This window comes from Episyrphus balteatus, chromosome 1, assembly GCF_945859705.1.
Source record: "Episyrphus balteatus chromosome 1, idEpiBalt1.1, whole genome shotgun sequence".
Classification (NCBI taxonomy): domain Eukaryota; kingdom Metazoa; phylum Arthropoda; class Insecta; order Diptera; family Syrphidae; genus Episyrphus; species Episyrphus balteatus.
The window spans coordinates 87,321,482-87,343,019 of NC_079134.1; the positions used below are offsets into that span (position 1 = coordinate 87,321,482).

The 21,538-nt window shown below is 33.1% G+C and overlaps 1 protein-coding gene across 3 annotated transcripts in view; it reads right to left on the bottom strand.

Annotated features, from left to right (window-relative positions):
* LOC129906892 (LIM domain-binding protein 2) overlaps positions 1-20,784 on the bottom strand; it is a 208,397-nt gene extending 187,613 nt beyond the window's left edge. Inside the window, exons 1-2 of one of the 3 annotated variants that reach the window (XM_055982879.1) lie at positions 20,512-20,784; positions 16,061-16,151 (exon numbers count right to left, since the gene is read on the bottom strand). The gene's annotated coding sequence lies outside the window, so the exon portion shown is untranslated. The remainder of the gene's footprint in view (positions 1-16,060; positions 16,152-20,511) is intronic. The other 2 variants (XM_055982878.1, XM_055982877.1) reach the window with 2 other exon arrangements.
* Positions 20,785-21,538: the final 754 nt, after the last annotated feature.

Consider the following 21,538-nt stretch of genomic DNA (forward strand, 5'->3'; position numbering starts at 1 on the left):
CAAATAAGCGTAGAGTTCCCGACGACCCTTGGATCTCCCAAGTGGGGTATGTGAGAAGACCAAAAAATGCATAAAACGATCCACGATACACCGTGAAAACGGTGAAGCATGGCGGTGCGAAACTGATGCTTTTCATACAACGGGGTTGGGCCTATTTATCCCATCAAGGCCCATCAGGGGTATACTGGAGTACGTAAAAACTCTCGAGGAGGTTACCCTATGCTAAAGAGGAAATGTCTTTGGTTTGGGTATACCGATAAGATTATGGCTCAAAGAATACTTCGAAAGGGGCAAAATTATGGTTTCAGGAGAAAAAGGTATGCGGTATGGAGTTGCCCACACAATCCCCCGACCCAAACCCCTTTGAAAACTTGTGGGGGAATGTAGAAAATGAGGTCCATGAGGTGAAACCGAAGAATTCGAAAGAATTGTGTGAGAAAGTGCGAGATTTGTGGATTTCAATACCAGTCGAGAGGTGTCAAAATTAAACGAACTCTATGCAACGAAAATGCATTCCAGTCATTAAAATAAAACTTTCAATAGGTTTTCTTAGTTTTTGCCTTATAAATGCAGTACAATGCTAAGCACTGCTATTTTTATGAACAACCAAAAATTTTTAAAATTGATGTATCTGTGACAAAAGCAACGGTAAAAATATTAATAAAATACTTTAATTTGTTATTTAAAATTTTGTGAAATATATTATAGCGTTGATAATATTAGCCTTTTTGTTTTATTTGGGGAGCACTGCTATTTTTATGAACACAACTGTATGTTTATTTGCGTTTCATAGCAAATCTCGAATAGTTATTTGTCAATCGCTTTCAAATTTTGAAATAACGTTTTATTTGCATTTTCGTAACTTCTTATATCGGCGAAGTTGGTGAATGCGCTATAATACACAGTAGAGCGTGGCCGGGTCAAGTAATTATATTAAAAATTTAGTATGCAGAAAAACATAATTTTTTCTTGTTCAAAACAATATGTAACATATTTTTAATTACATAAACAGCTTTTTGTTAATGTAAATTATTAAAAACATCGATGTTTTTATTTTTGTGATTCCCTTGAATCTGTTTCTCAAAAAATGAATTATTTTGAGTACTTGACTCGTAGCACATAAATGTGAAAATCTCTGGCAATAGCAAACAGAAGCAGACCAAACTTTGCCAATCTCTCTCAAATCTCATTCATATAGAACCAGACTTCAGCATCTTCAGCTGTTCAACTCGGATCATGAAGTAGTACAGCTAATAATCAAGCTTCACCATCCCATTTACGTTATAGAACAACCAGTAGCACACTTCACTAACTACAGACGTCTAGATGTAGACAGGCTGCAGAGGGATGTCGAACAAACCGTGACACTGCCTCCACAAAACAGGAACTTGGAGAATACTGAAATTGATGCTGCTATTGACTCACATCAAACACACATCAAATCCAAAATACCGAACGCTGTGGAGTGAACTACAATGCACTAATATCATGCTGCGAAACTCCATTCAGCACTTCAACAACACACAATTCCAGAAGAGACTACAGTCAATAAATGAGAAGAGAGAGATAGCGAGCGAGATAGACGTGTTTTTGAATCTGTCCGAAAAAACTTTTAAATTCGATAAATAAAAATTCGCAAAAATTATGGAAGAAAACTGTAAGAAGTGCGGTGACAAATTCGCGGGAAAAACAAAAATGAAAGTAAAATGTAGTGGATTTTGTGAAGCTTTATTTCATGACAAGTGTACTGGCTTGCCTGAATATGATTTAAATGCTGTAAGATCACATAAAAATATTGCTTTTATCTGTGACGACTGCTTAGATAAAAAAAGTGCAATCCAAAAATCACTTGAAGATATTTTACAGTCAGTAAATGCAAATAAAGAGAGTGCCGCGAAACAAGAAAAATTGGTAAACGAAATAATTGAAAAGTTAAATGCACTAAATAGTGGTGAATGTCAACAACAAAGTGAAGAGAAAACGGGAACATATGCAAGTCAATTGCAAAAATGTCCACCCGTTATTGTTAAACCTAAAGAAAAGCAAAGTGGTAAAAAAACAAAGGAAGATTTGAAAAGTCATGTTGACCCTTCTAACTTAATAATTAGTAATATAGCTGCAAGAAACAATGGTGTAGTTGAAATCATGTGTGATAGTGAGGGAGAAAGAGACAAAGTAAAATTAGCTGTTGAAAAAGAACTTGGTAATACATATGATGTTAAAGTACCAATACTAAAAAAACCCAAATTATTTATTACCGGTCTGAGTGATGAAATGAGTGAAGAAGAAGTTGAGAAAAGGCTTAAAGCACAAAACAAAGCATTGAGTGAAGGTGAAATCAAATGCGTCAAAGTGATGAAAGTAAATAAAAAGAAGAATGGCAAAAACATTGAATATTGCAACGCAGTGGTGGAATTGGATTCTAAAAGGTTCCAAGAAGCCATGGGCGTAGGGAAAGTAAACATTGGTTGGGATTGGTGCAACATTTATGAAGATTTAAAAGTAAAAAGATGCTTTAATTGTTTAGGTTTCAATCATGAATCAAAAGAATGTACAAATAAATCGGTTTGTAGAAAGTGCAGTGGTGAGCATGACTCTCGAAATTGTGTAGAATCAGAAAAACTTGAATGCGTGAATTGCAAGTTGGCAAATGATAGATTAAATTTGAATCTAGACGTTACCCACAAAACTTTAGACTATAATTGTCCAGTTTACTTAAAAAAGCTCGAGGCGAAGAGGAGTCGTACCTTTTATTAGCAATTAAAAGAACAATCTCCCGAAAATTCAATTTCATTTTTTAATGGGTTATTTTTGAATGTACAAGGGTTAACGGGAAATTTTACATTAATTGAGGATATTGTTGCTAAAAACAACCTTGACTTTATCTTAGTAACTGAAACACATCTGACTGATAGTATAGCCAGTTGTGAAGTTTGTTTAACTGGTTATAGAAGATATGACTGCCTGTCAAGTTCGCGGTACACTGGTGGTGTTTCAATATACGTAAAAGAAGGACTTAAATCAACATATAAAACCTCATTAGTGATAGACAAAAAAATCTGGATTATATCAGTTACTATAGCGTATGGAAGTGAAGTGTGGAATATGATTTTAATTTACAGATCTGAAACTCTCAGTGTTATTCAATTTTTTGATGTTCTTAATGAATGGATTCCCAAAAACATAAATGAAAATGAATATTTTGTAATAGCTGGTGATTTTAACATAGATTACTTTAACATAAATAATTATGAATTGAATCATGTAAAGCAATTTGAATATCTTATTGGTCTTCAACAAATAGTTAAAGAACCAACCAGGATAACACAGCATTCAAAAACACTTATTGATTATGTGATGACTGACTTTACCCTTAGAGCAGATGTTAAAGTGCGAAATGATTGGAAAATGTCTGATCATGAATCTTTGTTCATTAAAATTTATACAAGACTGTCAGTTCCTTGCAAACCAAACACAATAAAGTATGTGAAATATAAAAAAAATAAATTTATAAATGAATTCAAAAACTGTTTTAATGAAAATGCGGAGGATAATTTAAATGACTATTCAGTGAAATTTGAGGCAGCAATAAAGAATTCTTTATTAAAATTAACTAAAAATATAATAGTAGATAAAAAGTGTGCGGAGTGGTATGATGATGAATTGATGATTTACAGATCCGAAAAAATTCGTTTACATGATAGGGCAGTTTTCACTAACCTTTTGGAAGATTGGAATATTTATAAAATCTCGAGAAATTCTTATAAAAATATGTGTGTTCAGGCAAAGAAAAAATACATCGAATCCAAAATAAATGAAAAGGCTGGCGATCAAAAGGGTATGTGGAAAGTATTAAAAAGTCAAATATTCAAAGATCAAAAAAGTACATTTAACAATTTGGAAATAAATGGGACTATTTTGAAAAGTAATATCGATATTGCGAATGGTTTAAATAATTTTTTATTGAAAGTGTTTTAGAAATAAACAGTAATATTCCAAGTGTTCAGTACACTGACAATTTTGCCTTGTATGATGATGCATTTAAGTTTGAGCAAATTGATGAGCAAATACTTGAAGCGACGGTGAAATCAGTAAACGCAAAAAATGATAGCTATGGTTTAAACTGTAAAATGATCCTCGAATGCAAAGAAATCATTTTTCCTCCACTCCTAAAAATAATAAACTCATCGTTAAATGAAGGGTCGTTTCCTGAAAGTTGGAAAGTTGCTGACATTGTGCCGGTAGAAAAAGTTAAAAACGCTAATAGTCCTGAAGATTGGAGGCCAATAAATATGTTACCTACATATGAAAAAATAATGGAAGTCATAGTCTGTAAACAACTTACATCTTTTATTGAAGAAAGGACAATTATATGCGTTGAACAGTCCGGTTTTCGACGAGCCCATTCGTGTGAAACGTCTATTAGTTTCGTTATAAATGAGTGGAAAAAGGAAATGGAAAAGGGTAATACAACTTTGGCTGTTTTCTTAGATTTCAAACGAGCGTTCGAAACAATAGACCGAGAAATATTAATTAAAAAGCTTTATAAATATGGAATACGGGATAACGAGCTAAACTGGTTCAAGAGCTACTTGTCAGGCAGGATGCAAAGAGTAATAGTAAATGGCACTTATTCCAGCTCCAAGCTGATCCCCATTGGTGTCCCACAAGGATCAGTTCTGGGTGTTTTGCTCTTTTTGCTGTACATAAACGATATTGGAAACTCCTTGACAAGTTGTAAAATATGTTTATTTGCTGATGATACCTTAATATACACAAGTGGTAAAAATAGTGACGAATGTGAAATTATTCTTCAACAAGAACTTAATGCAATTTATAATTGGCTGTGTATAAACAAACTAATGGTGAATATTCGAAAGACAAAATGCATGTGCATAAATGGTAATTCAGGAGTGAACATTCAAATAAACAATGAAATCATTGAGTGTGTAAATGAAATGAAATATTTAGGTGTGTATATTGACAATAAATTAAAATTTGACTTTCATACTTCGAAATTGTGTTCAAAAATCTCACAAAAAATTGGATTCCTTTCAAGGATAAGAAAATATATATCAAAAAACTGTGCCGTAACCATATATAACACTACTATATTTCCTCATTTCAATTATTGCTCTTCCATCATATATATGTCTTCCATTCAAAACCAGAATAAATTACAAGTGCTTCAAAACCGAGCGATGAGTTGTTTTAAAGTGTGATAGATTAACTGCAATAGTAGATATGTTACAATCCCTAAAGTGGCTAAATGTTACTCAGCGACTAAAATTTAACGTTTTAATTATGATTTTTAAAATAAAATTAAATCTTTATCCAGTCTATTTACAGAATAATGTACAATATGTTACTAATGACAGGTACGCCCTTCGGAACATTGGTGATTTTCGACTACCGCTCTATAGAAGAAGTCATACTCAAAACAACATTTTTTACAAAGGCCTGCAACTTTTTAATCTTCTTCCTAATGAAATAAAAAATTTGAGTAATTTAAATGTCATAAAAACACGTCTAAAATTAATATTATATAATAATTTGTTATAATTTTATTGTAAATTATTTTTTAAGAGTTTCATTGAAACTAATAAATTCAATTAAAAAAAAAAAAATAAAGCTCGGACCTGATGCCTTCAAGAACATCAACCGAATCGTCGCACAGTGCGTTGATTGTATGGAGATGTTGGAAAAAAATCAAATTTTTAAGAATAAGTTGAGTTTGGAAAAAAAATTGTTTTTAAATGTAATAACAACACGTTTTACAAACTTTAGCGAAATTTCCACGCTTCCTGCCATGCCCATTTCTGTGTGTCCATATTTATATCTAGAAAACGGCTTGCACAATTTGAATAAAATTGAAGAAATTTGATTATCTAGGCGAGTTCAAAAATACAAAATAGTCTCGACCCTATTCGCCCCTGCCACGTCTACTTTTGTATACATGATTCAATCCAGGAACTTGTATGTACATCGGGAAAAAAAAATAAAAAAAACAAGTGTTTTAGTAAAATTTTTTGATTTTCAGGCTCTAAATTTGATTGAATTTTTAGTTTTGACTTCATTAACTGCAAAACACCACGCAATCGGACTGTTGGGTTGGAAAAAAAAACATCAAAAAGCTCCCTAGCTGAACACATTATGTACAAAATACTTGTAAACAAACATTTGTTGCAAGAGAAAGCGCAAGTTTCTGCAGACAAAACTTACTTTTTTTTAAAGATATAATTGTTTTCTTTCTTTAAATAAAACCACTTTCTTCCCATCTGAACCCTCTCAAAATATATGGCTTATCAAAGTTAGTACTTACCACGAACAAAGAAGCTTTGATTTGGACTCTCAAAAAAAATTTAAATTTACATGTAGAAAAAAAATATGCAGTTAGAATAATTATATTTTCTCTCCTGATTGTGAACCTAGCAAAAAAAAATATCATATGTTCCTTTTTTCATCAGTAAATGGTCTTTTAACCGGTAACTACAAATCTTACTCTAATTGTTTTTTTTTTTATTGATCTTCTGAGGATCTCTGACAACAGAAAATTGAACTTTAACATAAATTAACTGTCGATTTATTCATTCAGACTTATTACCTTGAATTTGGCATACTTGCTTCACATTTCTGGCAAATTCTTTTTTTTGATTTTTTTCCACTACTCGCCGCACTGTGCGTCGGTCAGAAGTCACCAATCGCGGAAGTCATAAATACCAACAATGGAGAAGCAACGACATCGCAGGAAAAAGCAGAAGCATTTGCAGTCCACTTCGAAAGTAACTTCACACCGAACCCTTCCGTAGTCCCGGTCTTCTTAGAGGAAGTCGAAGCATCCATCCAAAGGACCTTATTGCCTAACAACGATATAGCAACATTCAGCGACTCCAATCCTGCAAGTGAACCAACTGACAGCCCAAACCTGAGTACCCCAGAAGAGATTGCCGAAATAATTAACCTATCCAAACCGAAAAAATCAGCTGGACCGGATGGTATCTCCAACTTCATCATAAAGAGGCTCCCGCAAACTGATAATCTTCTTAGCTATCATCCTCAACAACTGCATAAACAACTGCTACTTCCCACAGAAATGGAAAACTGCAAGAATTGTGGCGATTCCTAAGAAAGGTGCAAGGAACATCATCTCCAATTGCAGGCCAATCTCTCTTCTCAACAATCTTAGTAAGCTCTTGGAAGAGCTGACACTCAGGAAGATAAAGAAGTTCTGCAGCGATAATAACATCATCCCAGACATGCAGTTCGGTTTTCGGGAGAAGCACTCGACACTGCATCCGCTCATGAAGTTCCACCAAGACATCACCTCAGCTTTAAACAATAATCAAGTTACCGTTGCATGCTTTTTGGATGTCGAGAAAGCCTTTGACAGCGTATGGATAGATGCTCTTATCCATAAACTTCATTTACTAGGCTTTCCATTGGCACTTATTAAAATTATTTTTTCTTTTCTCTCTTCCAGAAACTTTTATGTGCAAGTGGAGGATCGGAAATCACCAATGAAAGTCATTAGAGCTGGAGTTGCTCAAGGATCCAAACTTGGCCCCTTCCTTTACAACATCTTACGTCAGACCAACCACCTGCAAGTGAGTGCGAGAACCTGCTTTACGCGGACGATTCCTCACTTACTGCAAGTCCATCTCGCCAACAATAGCTGCCAGGAAAGTCGAAGCTCACATTCGGAAACTGTATGAGTTCTACAGTAAATGGGGTATCTGAATAAACTCATCCAAGTCGGAACTACTGTGCCTTAGACGATCAGGAGGAAGAGGCAGTCGATCGGCTGGAAGCTGTAGAAGCATCACATTGACACTTCCAGATGGAACTAGATTGCCAGCGAAACGCAACGCTAAGTACTTAGGAATCAACTTTAACGAGCTCCTCAGATTCAACAATCACTCCCGTTTGGTCCTCAAAAAAGCCCATTTTGCTTTCCATCGCCTTCACCCTCTGATGAAAAGAAGAACAGGATTGAGTCAACCGACGAAACTCTTGATCTACAAGCAGCTTCTGCGACCAGTCATTGCCTACAGCTTTCCAGTATGGTACACCATCTCCAAGACAGCCATAAAAGAACTACAAATGTTCGAGAGAAAAATACTGAGGATTTGCACTGGACTCATCTTTGACCGACAGCGGCAGAAATACTATAGCAACAAGCGACTCTACGAGGAAGCAAAAATCATACCACTAAAAAAGTATCTACTGCAATCGGCGAAGGTACTGGTAGGAAATATCGCCAACCATCCCAATCAACTGATGAGAAGAATGACAGCCCAACAACGACATCCGGAACCTAGGTACCTTTGCGCTTTGGATATACTGGCTGAGAACATAATTTCAATGGACAACGAAGGAGTTAACTTTTACGCCGACACCCAGTCGGCTTCCTACCGTGGCTAACGCCAACCAAACCAACCCAACTCGAACAACCCCACAACTGGACATCCGGGTCTGAACACCCCGAGGACTTTGTATATAAAATCTATAGTACTATCATGAAAAAAAAACAGCGCCACCAAAAAAGTAAGCTAGCGAACGAACTAAAAAATATGACAAATTTCAAACAGAAATGTATATCTCATCTCCTTACTCCCATTATTAATTCGATCTAAGCGCCCTCGCGACCACTCAGGTAACGAACAAACTAAAAAATTGCACTTCATGATAGTACTATAGATTTTATATACAAAGCCCGAGGACAACCTAGTTAGCAGACTTTAAATTAAGTTTATCCATGTACAGTAGTCCCTCGATAATGTGAATTACCGATAATGCGAATTTCTCTAAAATGTGAATCGCCAAAAATGTTCACTGTCATCTCTATAATGTGAATTTCGAACATTTTTAGACTCTGTAAGGTGAATTTCCTTTGCAAGAGCTTGCATGTTTTTCTCGTTCGTGCACGCAATTTCTGTATACCTAAGTCTGAAAAATGCATAACTGTTATATGTCGAGACATATCTTAAGATATATTGAATGCAGCTGTAGGCTGGACATTTTTTTGCTTGCATTTTACATCTTTTTATGAAGTTTTTTTTACGTTTTTATGAAGAATTGATTTTAAAGATTCTTATGATTTTTTTTCCAGTTTTTGAAATGGAGTGTACTCCTTATTACTTGTATTTTATTGATTTTTTATGAATTCAATAAATGCTTAAACTGAGCTTAAAATAAATATTTTCTATGATATTCATTGGTTATAAAGAATGTTTTAATCATTTAAATGACAGTTCCAGTAATGTGAATCCCTCTAATCCGAAAACGCCTTGTTTTAATTAGTTCACATTATCGAGGGACTACTGTATAATATTTATTTATATTTTATAACTTAGTCATTGTATAAGGTTAGGCCCCCTCTGTGCCAACAAAATTTTGTATCTATCAATGAATCTTAGACATAAGTTAATTTTAAGTCAATTGTAAATAACAAGTTCAATAAAAACAAAATTGAATTGAATTGAAATTGAAAGATTAAGTATACACGGTGGTCTTGAAAATGCGGCAGGTTTTATAAAAATGGATCCCTAAAGTAATGATGCAGATTTGTTCGAAATGATCTCAGGATTCCAAATTTGTAAGTTTCTAAATCGTACCTGATCCCTTTTTTGAGTTACAGGCATTATATATATACAGTGATGGAAAAAATAATAGAAACAATAATTTACACTAAATGAAAACTTAAATAACTCCTCTAATGTTAGGTTTTGAACGAAGGAATTTTTATATTTATAAGCTCTTTAATAGTGCAACAAAATGGTGTAATAGTTATACCCTAACAGCTTTTGGTTTACTTTTACCAAAACAAAATGTTTAAAAATTGGAATTTCCGCTGGAAAAAATAATAGAAACAAGTGATTTATACTTTGATTTTGAGAAATATTTCTATTTTTTTTAATTCAAAACAGGCCAATACTAACTTTTTTAAGATTTGTATTGTGGTTAAAATAACCAATAGCCAAATTTTCAATGTAAATTGCAAAAATAGGTCGCGGATTACATTCTTTTGTTGTCGTCCGCGAAGTTGTAAAAAAATAAAAAATGAAGGCATAACAATGGATGAAATAGAGCAGGTAAGGGACTGCTCCAAGAGAACAGTCTTTACAGCCTTATATTTGTGCCCAAAAGCGGAAACTATAGGTTAATGCAAAAAAAATCTTTACGTTTTTACAAAACTTTAATTCTTATTTCCTAAAAATATCCATTTTCTTCATTAATTAATATAAAAAAAGTGTTAAATGCACTTGTAAAATGTCAGACAATTCGATTGAATGAAACCATCTTTCAAAGAAATCGACAAAAGGTACCATTCCTAAGCAAACAAAAAAAAAAAAACATTAATAACCACTCAGTTTTTACAAAAAAAAAAAACACCTTGATCGTTTTGACTGGATGATCTTATGGTCCAATAAAACGAAGGTGAACTTGTTTTGATCCGACGGAAGATTTTATGAAGTCCAAAGAACACAGAATTCAATCTTAAGTACTTTAATAAGACAGTTAAACACGGTAGAGATTTTCTAATGTTCTGCGGATGGTTTTCTTCATCTGGAGTTTGGCCAATCTTTTGAATAAAAGAAAAAATGTTTGATATTCATCACGTCCGAATTCCGGACGATGTAATATTGCCATTCTCCGATGAGGACATGCCAATTTTATGGGAGTTTCTGCAGTACAATGACCTCAAGCACTCCTCAAAACTGGGAACAAAATGGTTTCGTAACAAAAAACTTATTGTTATGGAGTGGCCATCCTGAGTCACCTGACCTTTACCCTATGGAACACCTACGGAGAGTTCTTAAGCGAAGGATAAATGACACTAGGTCTAAGAACAAGCAAGAACTGTAGACAAACATAAAAAATTCATTATACTCTATCATTGTGCGAAATTGGTGGTTTCTATGGGAAGAAGTTGTGATAAATTTTAAAGAGGTAAGGTGCAACAACAAAGCATTAAAAGAATTGATAGCAATTTTTATAGAAAAGCATTCTTTTTTCACCAAAAAGAATAAAAACTCAACTTTGTTTCTATTATTTTTTCCAGCTCAAATGCGCTGATAATTTTAGCTTTGAGTTTTTCCATGGTTTTAATAGTTTGGAAAAAGAAGATTTAAAGCTATATTTTTATATTATGTTACGTTAAGTAATTGCACATAATTCAATTTTAGCTTTCCATGTAAATACCCATAACAAAATTCAAAAACATGTTACAGAGCACCTTGTTTCTATTATTTTTTCCACCACTGTATATACATTTGACTTAGAATGGGAAAACAAAATTAAATAAAAAACTAAAGCACATTATAACGTATTATACCTTTTTGGAAAGCTAAAATATACTCCTTGAATTTGATGTTTATTTGAAGTTGCTGGAGCAAATAGTTTTTGAAAAAATTAATTTTTAAATTATTATTTTAGAAAAAAAATATTTTTTTGCATTTAAGTTAATTTTTTTTTAAATTTGAATTACAAGGTACAAGTTTTTTTTCAAAATTGAATGTTCTATTTAGTTCTTAGTCAAATCCTTAAGAAAAGATGCAAAAAACTATTCTAGCTTTTCAAAAATGGAAAAAAAGATACGCACTTTTATATTCGTTTTATTTGTTCCTAAGAAAAATGCGTGTAATGGTTATTTAATCAACAGATTTGTAAGTTCTTATCACATTTAGTGTGACTCAGAATCAACCCCAAGAACGTAGTGTTATTTTGGCTCCTTTTTTGAGGTATTTTGTTCATTTTTGGTTTTTTTTAATGTTTTTTTGGTGCAATTTTTAGAGTTTTGTATTTTTTTTTAATTTTTATATTTTTTTTAAAGTTATTTTTATTACGTTCTGAATATTTCAGACCTATTTTTGAAATGAAAGAGTTATAATGTTACACATAACAGAAGAATATCCCACATTACATAGATTCAGGACAGCTAAGGTCCTCAGGGACCACAAAACCTTTTCTTGAATTTCATCGAGAGAGCCTTTTTTCATGAATCCATGTTGACTTTTCACGTTTATTTAAAAACGAGAAGACGTCCTGATAAGCAGCGTGTTACAGTGACCTTTTTTCCATTTGATTTGAGGCTAACTTTTTTTTTATTTGAAAAAAAAATTAAAAAAAGCTAAAAAAAAATTTTAGAAAAGATACATTTTTCCTTAAATCTCAAAAACTAAGACACTTTTAAGCATGCGGTTTTTTGTTTTTGACTTAAAATCAATGAGAGCATTGATTTGTGTAAAAAAAATTTACCCTTTATTAAAAACAAATGAATAAAATACACTAAAAGAAAAAAATATTTTTTTTCTAAAATAATAATTTTAAAATTAAATTTTTCAAAAACTATTTGCTCCAGAAACTTCAAATAAACATCAAATTCAAGGAGTATATTTTAGCTTTCCAAAAAGGTATAACACGTTATAATGTGCTTTAGTTTTTTGTTTAATTTTTTTTTTTCCATTCTAAGTCAAATGTATATATATATATAATGCCTGTAACTTAAAAAAGGGATCAGGGACGATTTGAAACTTACAAATTTGGAATCCTGAGATCATTTCGAACAAATCTGCATCATTACTTTAGGGATCCATTTTTATAAAACCTTCCGCGCTTTCAAGACCACCGTGTATAGACTTAAGGCAAAATAATATAAAAAAATTATCGATATGATTTTCAATGTTTTGTTTTTTAAATTAAGTTTAAAAATTAAATTTTTTTTGTTATACGTTTTACAACAACACTCAAATGAACAAAATAATAGCAACAAAATGTTTCAAACATTCACCAAACGTGAAATTTACACTCTCAAAGCTTCGCATAAATTCCTCAAAATATCATCGATTTCCGAGGTACTCATGTTTCGGAGCTTATTTTGAATACATAACCTGGGTTATTTTCTAAGATAAATATATTTTCATATGAGTTGACACTTCTAAATTATATTTAAATAGCAAAAATATTAATTTCTAACAAAAAAAAAATGATTTATCATAAGGGGACGACACACTGTGCAGGGGGTCCATTTCCGATCTGTGAAACTGTGAAGTGATAAAAATAATATCATTCAATTTTCACAGCGTTTTTTTCATTTTTATCACTTCACAGGCAACCCTTATGCGATTCTCAGACTCAATGTGATAAGATGTGTACTACAAAGTACTAAATGAAAAAACTTTCATATTTGAGAAAAATAGCTCATATGAAAAAAGGTTTTCATAATAAACAAATTCGAATTAGCCTAGTGCCTGAGGCGGTTGACTTTTACTTTACCGGCCTAGGTTCGAATCCGGGTGTAGTTGAGATTGTTTATTTTTTTTATTGTGTTTTTTATTTGTTTATTATTTTTCACAAGAATATTGGGTTGTGATAAATAATTTATCATGTGAAAAGATTTAGACATTTTTGTTATATTTGTTTCACAAAAATCAAGAATCGAATTTACTATGAAAACGTGATAAAATTTATCACTTCATATTTTCACAGATCGGGAATTGACCCCCAGAATATTGAAGCCATGAAGAGTTATGAATATTAAAATCACCTGCAGTGGCGATTTCTGAAAGCGGGTGTTTGAAAATTATTTTGGAAATGGAGTCAGATAAGGAATCGAAACTGGCATAGGTAGAATTCTAATCCAAATTAGGACTCCTATATAAAAAAAACAGTAATGGATGATAGTAGAAGCAGAGCCCGACTCAGGACAACACGACTTTGTACAGCCCGACTCACGACAGCCCGACTCACGACAGCCCGATTCAACCCATAGCCCGACTCAAGATAGCCCGACTCATCGCAACTCGACTCAGGTAAGAACTCGAACTGAGTCGAGTTGCGATGAGTCGGGTTATCTTGAGTCGGGCTATGGGTTGAATCGAGCTGTCGTGAGTTGGGGTGTACAAAGTCGTGTTGTTCTGAGTCGGGCTATACCCTTCCCGAAGCTGGTAGGCAATATCATTCCTAACAAAAATGGCAAGACCATGATGCGGAAAAAACAGAAAGGTTAAACTCGGAGGGATCAGAATTTGAGCCTACCTGAGTTTCACTAAGGGCTAAAACGGCAGGCTTAAATTTGACGGTGTGGGCGTAGGCAAAAAAGAAATTCGATCTGAACCCACGTACAGTTGTGAACACGAAAATAGCAGTGCTTACACAATTTTCATAAAAAGTTAAATATTTTTAAAGTGCTGCTTTGCAAAAAAGTTTAAAATTATATTTTGCATTGGGGGGGACCTCAGTTATCATGTCCAAGGTTTTCAACTTTTAAAATATGCTTATCACTGTCTTGTATAATAATACAGTCAAATAAGGTGAAAAAAGGGGTAAATCTCGGAATGAATGCTAATAGAATTTTTTTTGCTCAATATCTTCGTTTTGGCATTCTATAACATACCTCAAAAGTCTAGAGCGCAAAATAGAGATTTTCAAAATTAGCAATAATAGAGAATGGTATTATGTTCACATATGTTGCATGACTTCGATGTATTTTTTAATGCTGATGCCAAAAAATCTAAAATCAAGACAATCCGACGTGTTATGGGAGAGGAACCAAATTTTGCATGAAGCTTTTCATATCCGTTAGCATTAAGGATCAAAACAATGCAATGAAAAAAACATTCATATCTATGAAAAATTGGTATTTTTTGGGAAAATGGAATTTTTGGGATATGCACTAAAAAACATCCTGGTACAATCTTGGAATTAGTGGTAATAGGCTAATTTTTTTGTTTCTATCTTTGTTTGGATATTCTATGACTTATGTCAAAAATCTAAAAAATCTAAAAAAAAAAAAATCTATGTTGAACTTTATTTTTCCCCATTTAATTTAAAGGTCAAAAAGTAGCCTTTTTAAGCATTCAGGGGCACCTCAAAATGAAAATATTTAAAAATTTTAAGTATACAGTTTTGTTCTTTTATAAATAGCGCAACTTGTTATTACTATGCCAATTCGAAAATAAAAAACAAAAATAAAATCACTCCACCCTACACCTCAAAATGAAAATATTTAAAAATTTTAAGTATACAGTTTTGTTCTTTTATAAATAGCGCAACTTGTAATTACTATGCCAATTCGAAAATAAAAAACAAAAATAAAATCACTCCACCCTACTGACCATCCCTGAAAAGTAATGCACCTTATTCATGTTGATCTGTCAAAATATCTTAAGTGTTGTTTTTCAATTTTTTAAAATCTGCACCTCAACTTCAAACCCGGAAAACTAGGACTTGCGGGCATTAGATTTTTGACATAAATTATAGAATATCTAAATAAATATAGAAACAAAAAAATAGCTTATTAGCACTAATTCTAAGATTGTACCAGGATGTTTTTTAGTGCATATCCCGAAAATTCCCCTTTTCTCAAAAATACCAATGTTTTTTTCATTTCATTGTTTTGATTCTTAATGATAACGGATATGAAAACCTTCATGCAAAATTTGGTTCCTCTCCCATAACTTTTAAGGGTTTTTCGGTAGTGAGTTTGCAACTGTAATAATAATATGGGTTGACAGATGAAAAACAGGTATAACTTTTTTCAGAGACGTCAGATTGTCTTGATTTTAGATTTTTTGGCATCAGCATTAAAAATACCTCGAAGTCATGTATCATATTCTAAATATATAATACCATTGTCTATTATTGCTAATTTTGAAAATCTCTATTTTGCGCTTTGACCTTGAAAATCGCGACTTGCGGCCATGAGATTTTTCTAGACTTTTGAGGTATGTTATATGATGCCAAAACGAAGATATTGAGCAAAAAAAATTTCTATTAGCATTCATTCCGAGGTGAAACCCTTATTTGACTGGATTATAAGGCATATATTGAAACACTAGTTTATGCCCGAAATAGTAGTGGGTTTGTTTTTTTCTCTTTCAAGCTTCCAAATGTAACTTTTTTTCATTTTTTTAGTATGTAAACGTTTTTTTAAGTGTTATTTCTTCTATAAGCCTAAATTGGCATTGTCAAAAGTTGTCAAAATGGCCCACAAAAAGCATTGTTCCGAAAAGTTCATGAAGTTCAATAAAAAAAACTTTACTAAGAGGAAAAAACTTACTAGTTCATCTGAGATATCGTAGAATATCCCGTTGAAATGGTGAGCAATACAGCAACATCCAAAATAGTAACATTACCTCGAAACACGCAATCTAAAAAGAATCAGGATTTAGCGAACTGATTGATAAATTAGCTAATTGGCAAAGTATCATCCATTAATAGGCTCCAATAACCAAAAAATTAACTACAAGTTTAGCGCTATGCCATTAACAGAACATATGCTGGAAGCTAAACTACTAGCCTAAAGTCAGCTAAAAGCACCATTACTACCGAAAAAGCATGTAGGAAAATGAATTAATTTCGTAAACGACTGGCCGAAGATGCAAGTGAGGAACTTTCTATGCACTAATGATACCAAAATAGATGTTTTTGTGTTAAAAGGTCTATTGATATTCTCCTTATGATGCCTACGCTGAATATCATGCATAGAAAGTTCCTCACTTGCATCTTCGGCCATGCTTTTTCGGTAGTAATGGTGCTTTTAGCAGACTTTAAACTAGTAGTTTAGCTTCCACCAATTGTTCTGTTAATGCCATAGCGCTAACAGAAACTTGAAGTTATTTTTTTTTGTTATTGGGGCCTATTAATGGATGCCTTAAGACTTGATGACCTCTCGGAATCGATAACAAATAAAGTACAAATTGTTTTCTTCTAAAACCCACTAGCACTTTCTATGGTATACAAATTATCGGTAGCTTAGCATTATTTTAATTAAAAATATACATACCGTAAAACGGGGCTACTTTGCTTTAATTTTTGGAGTTTTTATTAAAACAAGTGTCAAAACGGATTAAAATATTTATTTAATAATTTTGTTTTTGTTCACCCTCATATTAACAACGTACAAAAGTATACATTCATGATGTGATTAGTAGTTTATTCACGACTTACTATATTTTGTCATTTGATTGAAAAGTGGGGGAAATTTTGTTTCTACTTTTACTTTCCTTATTGTTTAAGGGGTAATAACACCTTGTAAACCACGAAATCGAGCGTCATTTTCATTAGCGTATAAAACAAAGAAGAAATATTATTTTCTTTTGGTGTTTGTTTAGTTTAGTTAAGTATATTAATAGGTAACAGAATAGGCTAATGTTAAATTTTTTAATGATGTGAAATTTTTTAAATGGCGGTGTAGTTCAGGATGATAGTAAAATCCTGTGCTCCCATCGGGCGACCAACTAACTCCTTAACCGATTGGGCTGAAATTTTGTGTGGAGCTTAAAAATACTATTCTCTAGTGAAGTACGTAGGATTTTTTTGAAATATTAATTTTTAAAGAAATGGCATTAGTTTGAAAAAATTATTTCATTCCAAAAACAAAATTCGTTGAAAAAAAGACCATAAAATCGTTAAATTTTCATATTAACAAATTTGTAAAACCCCCCCCCCCCCTTGGGTCACTATTATAGGATTTGAGGAGGGTGCGAGTTTGGATGTAGGCAAATTTTCTTCAGAATTTAAAAGTTTTTTCGAATTCAAAATAAACTTTGTACATACCCAACCTTGACCCCACCCAAAATCCTATAGTGTGCCTAAGCAGGGGGGTTACCCATCTCACTTTGAAACGCCTTGAACTTCATACTTATACCGCGTCTTTATTAATGTCGTGATCTATTAACTACGAGGGTTGCCTAATCGGTACCAATTTGACAGTACAAGGGCTTAGAACTTGTGTGAAGAAATCACTTGGTACCGATTTGAGTACTAACGATTGGTATAATAACCAGGTACTAGCAGATTTTGAGGAGCTAGCTAGTACCGAGTCCTTACTAGTACTCGGTCCTAAATTGACAGTCTTAGGGCTTAGTACTTAAGTGAAGAAATGAGTTGATACCGATTTGAGTACCAACTTTAAGACTGGGACCGGCACTAGCGCTAGGACTCTGTGAAGAAATCGGCCGTAAGCGAAGAAACGAAGTTGTCTGAGCGGGACAGAGGATACAAAAGGGAGTTTAAATCTTGTTGAGAGCCCTCAAAGCGGGCCAGGCATGATACTTTAAAGTTAAAAAGTTTAATATTGCCGAAAATAGCCAAGAAAATGAAAATCTGATAAAAAGGTAATTTTCTTATTTTTAATTTTCTCAAAAAGTAGAAGGCATAGAAGCTTGTTGGTGAAACCAGAAAAGTGTGTAAATCCATTTTAGCATATGTTATAGGAGCAAAAAAAACTTAATGTTTTAAGGGCATTTTGGTTTTCAGTATTTGATTATAAATTAATGAATACAGCTTGTTTCATCTATTAATTTCATATTTAATGTCAGTCATGATAAAAATTGTATTCAAATCGATTATTTCGAAAACCATTGATTGAAATAACTTGATTTAAAAATTAGAATTAAGTGTGCAATTGTGGCTTTTGAAAAAGGTATCATTTATAAATGCCGTTGTTTTTGAATAATTTTTTTTTTAATTTTTCGTCATATTTTAGAAAATTGCCCCTCCCGCCTAAACGGGTGGGAAAAACGGTCTCTTTCTCAACCCAGTCAAATGCCAAACAATTACTTTCTCTAGAAAACGGAGTTTTACGATCCATTTGTCACACTTTCTTTATACAACTCCTACGTTCGACCCCACCTCGAGTACGCTTCCCAAGTATGCAGTCCACTATAGGATTTGCAATAGAAAATTGCCCCTCCCGAATAAACGGGGGGAGATTAATGGCCGAATTGAAACTCCTGACTTATTAGGTTGCCTTGGCTTTAACTATCCGGGAGGATCTCACCACCTACGAAGATTTGAACTCTTACATATTGACTTTCATAGAACAAACTATGGTATAAACGAGCCTCTTAACCGAATGAGCAAACTTTATAATTTAAACGATATTGACTATAATATGAGCAAGATGAAATTAAAAACTTTATTTCGAACCAGTGCCTACGTTCTGTAACTCTCGCATCGAGAAATTTCTCGCATGAAACACGCAAATCGGAACAAAAATAATGTGAATCGACACAAAAATCATTTTCTCACATTCGTTTGTTTCTATAAACAAAATTTTTCTCGCCTTGAAACATTTCTGAATTAAAATGCTTGACAGAATGGAAAAATGTGAATAAAACTGTGTCTGTAAGAAAATAATCGAGAAAATTTCTCGATTGAACTGCCAAAATTTCTCACAAGCAAAAAGGATGCGAGAAAGTAAGAGATTTGAAAAAAAATTGATAATCTTGCATTAAATGTGAGAATGTGAAAATGTGTTCACGTTAATTTATTTTTGTGTCACTTAAATTTTCAAAATAAAAAAAAGAATATTAAAGAAAAAAAATGAAAAATTTTGATGTCCTAAACGTGACTTGAACTCGGTACCCTCCACTAGCCGACCGAATGCTCTTCCTTCGGACTACCGAGCCTTGGGATATTTAATGTAAAACTATATCCATATGACCTTTTATGGCCAAAGGTAAAAATATTTTCCCTTTTTTGACAGTTTCCAATATATTCCAATGGAAAAAAAAACTTACAGGGCTGCTTCTCACATCGAGATACAGACACAGGTTATTTTTCCAAATAGAGAAACGTTTGGAATTTTTGTTTCAAAATTTTTCGATGCGAGAAGTTCTCGACGTGATTGTCAGTTAATGTTTTAATTAGATTTTTAAATTGTAAATTTGTTAGTATATTATTTTTCGCTAATATTAATTGTATATTGTGTATGTGGATAGTATTTAATTGTTTTTGTCCTACTAACTACTAACACATGCACTAATGATGAACCCTCTGATAGCCCTCTGATAGTAGTATACAGCTTGCTCTAAGCTGACTACATCAAAGAATCTGAAGTGAAAAAAAAAAACTTTAGAATTATTCTGTGTGGTTTTATTGTACCTATTTAATGTTCACTATCGAATAGTTATTTCTGATGACTAATCAAATGCCATTCAACAATCTTTTGCTTTGAAAACAACACAAATCCCATTTTAGTACTGATTTGTTTTTATTTATTTTTGGTACACCCACAAGTTTTTTTCTTGGAGTATATGAATTACTAAATGATTTATGTTAACTTCATCATTGTGATGGGGATGGAGTCCCAATCAACTCTTTCTTAAGTATAAAGTAATTATGTATTATAAAGATCAGTGGGAGTTTGTGGAGCATACGGGATAAGTAATCAAGTACCTAGCACAAGTACAGAACGCAGAATCAGCACAAATCTGAATGAATACTCTTGGGGAAATTTTTTCGCGTAAAGGGCTCCTAATTGAAAAACTGACGAAACTCTTGATCCTTCTTCGCTTTTGCTATCATTATTAACAAGAGGAGCTGTACTCTGAAAAAAATTTCGATTGACAGTCTTTTTTCCCGAAAACATTCACCGCGAGTTTCTTAGAATAGGGCTGCATATACACATAGATCCAATGGACATTACCCGCCGCAGCGATGGCAGAGTACGAACGTTATCATGATATATTTTGAACATTAAGAATACTTTTTAGTAATTTTTACCTCAATAATTGCACATGAAAACACATCTGAATCATATAATTTAATTCGAGTTAAATTGAAGGTTCCAACCAACAACACTGAGCACAAATATTATAATCACTTTGGAATACTGAATAAAAACGTACCGAACAATTTAATATTTTTGTGCGGATACTTTTGGTTGCTTTAATTCTCAAGTTTATAATTTATGTTTCATGCAAAATAATATTTTTCCAGCATCGTTTTTTATGCGTTTTATGATGGCTATTTGGTACTGTACTGACACATTTACCTTGTTAATAAGGCGAATTGAATCCGAGTTGAATCGGAGTTGAAACATGATTAAGGTTTATGTAAACCTGGAGCGAATTGAATTTAGATTGCCAGTTCCCATCATGGTATAAAAAGAGAACCCTTCAAGCAAACAGGTCCGACCTCGGTCCGAATCCGCTCCGCCTGAGGCGGAGCTGAGTCCGACTTCGGATCAGAAACTGGTCCGAAGGCGGCTCAAACTAGTATGGAAATTATAATCACCGCGAAGTCGATTGCATATGTATTGGTGTGGTGAAAATCTCCATTCCGAGAAAACGGAGGCGAAGGCGGACCTGAGTCGGAGCAGCGAAAACCTCTTTTCCTTTTGTCATTTTTCACCACGATTCTCGTTCGACTTTTGTGTTCATACACAAAATGTTGCAAGTGTGTGAACGCAACCCCGATTTTCGCGGTCTGAGGTCGGAGTTTCTTTGTTGAACTCAGTTTTCTTGCTTGAAGGGAAGGTATGATCATTAGAAAAAAGAGAATCGTGGTGAAAACTGAGAAAAGGAAAAAAAAGTAGACAGACATAGCCAACAAGAGCAAAAGCGTCATTTTGTTATTTTTTGTTGAAGTGTTTAGTCGCGTCGTGTCTCGTGTCGTTGTTAATAAAATATAAGTATAATTATAAACAATTATATCAAACTATTAACAATATGGAAACAAAAAAAGGTATGTTGTATATATCGCTCAAAGTGTTTGGATTAAAGTGATGTGTTTCTGTTTGTATTGTAGA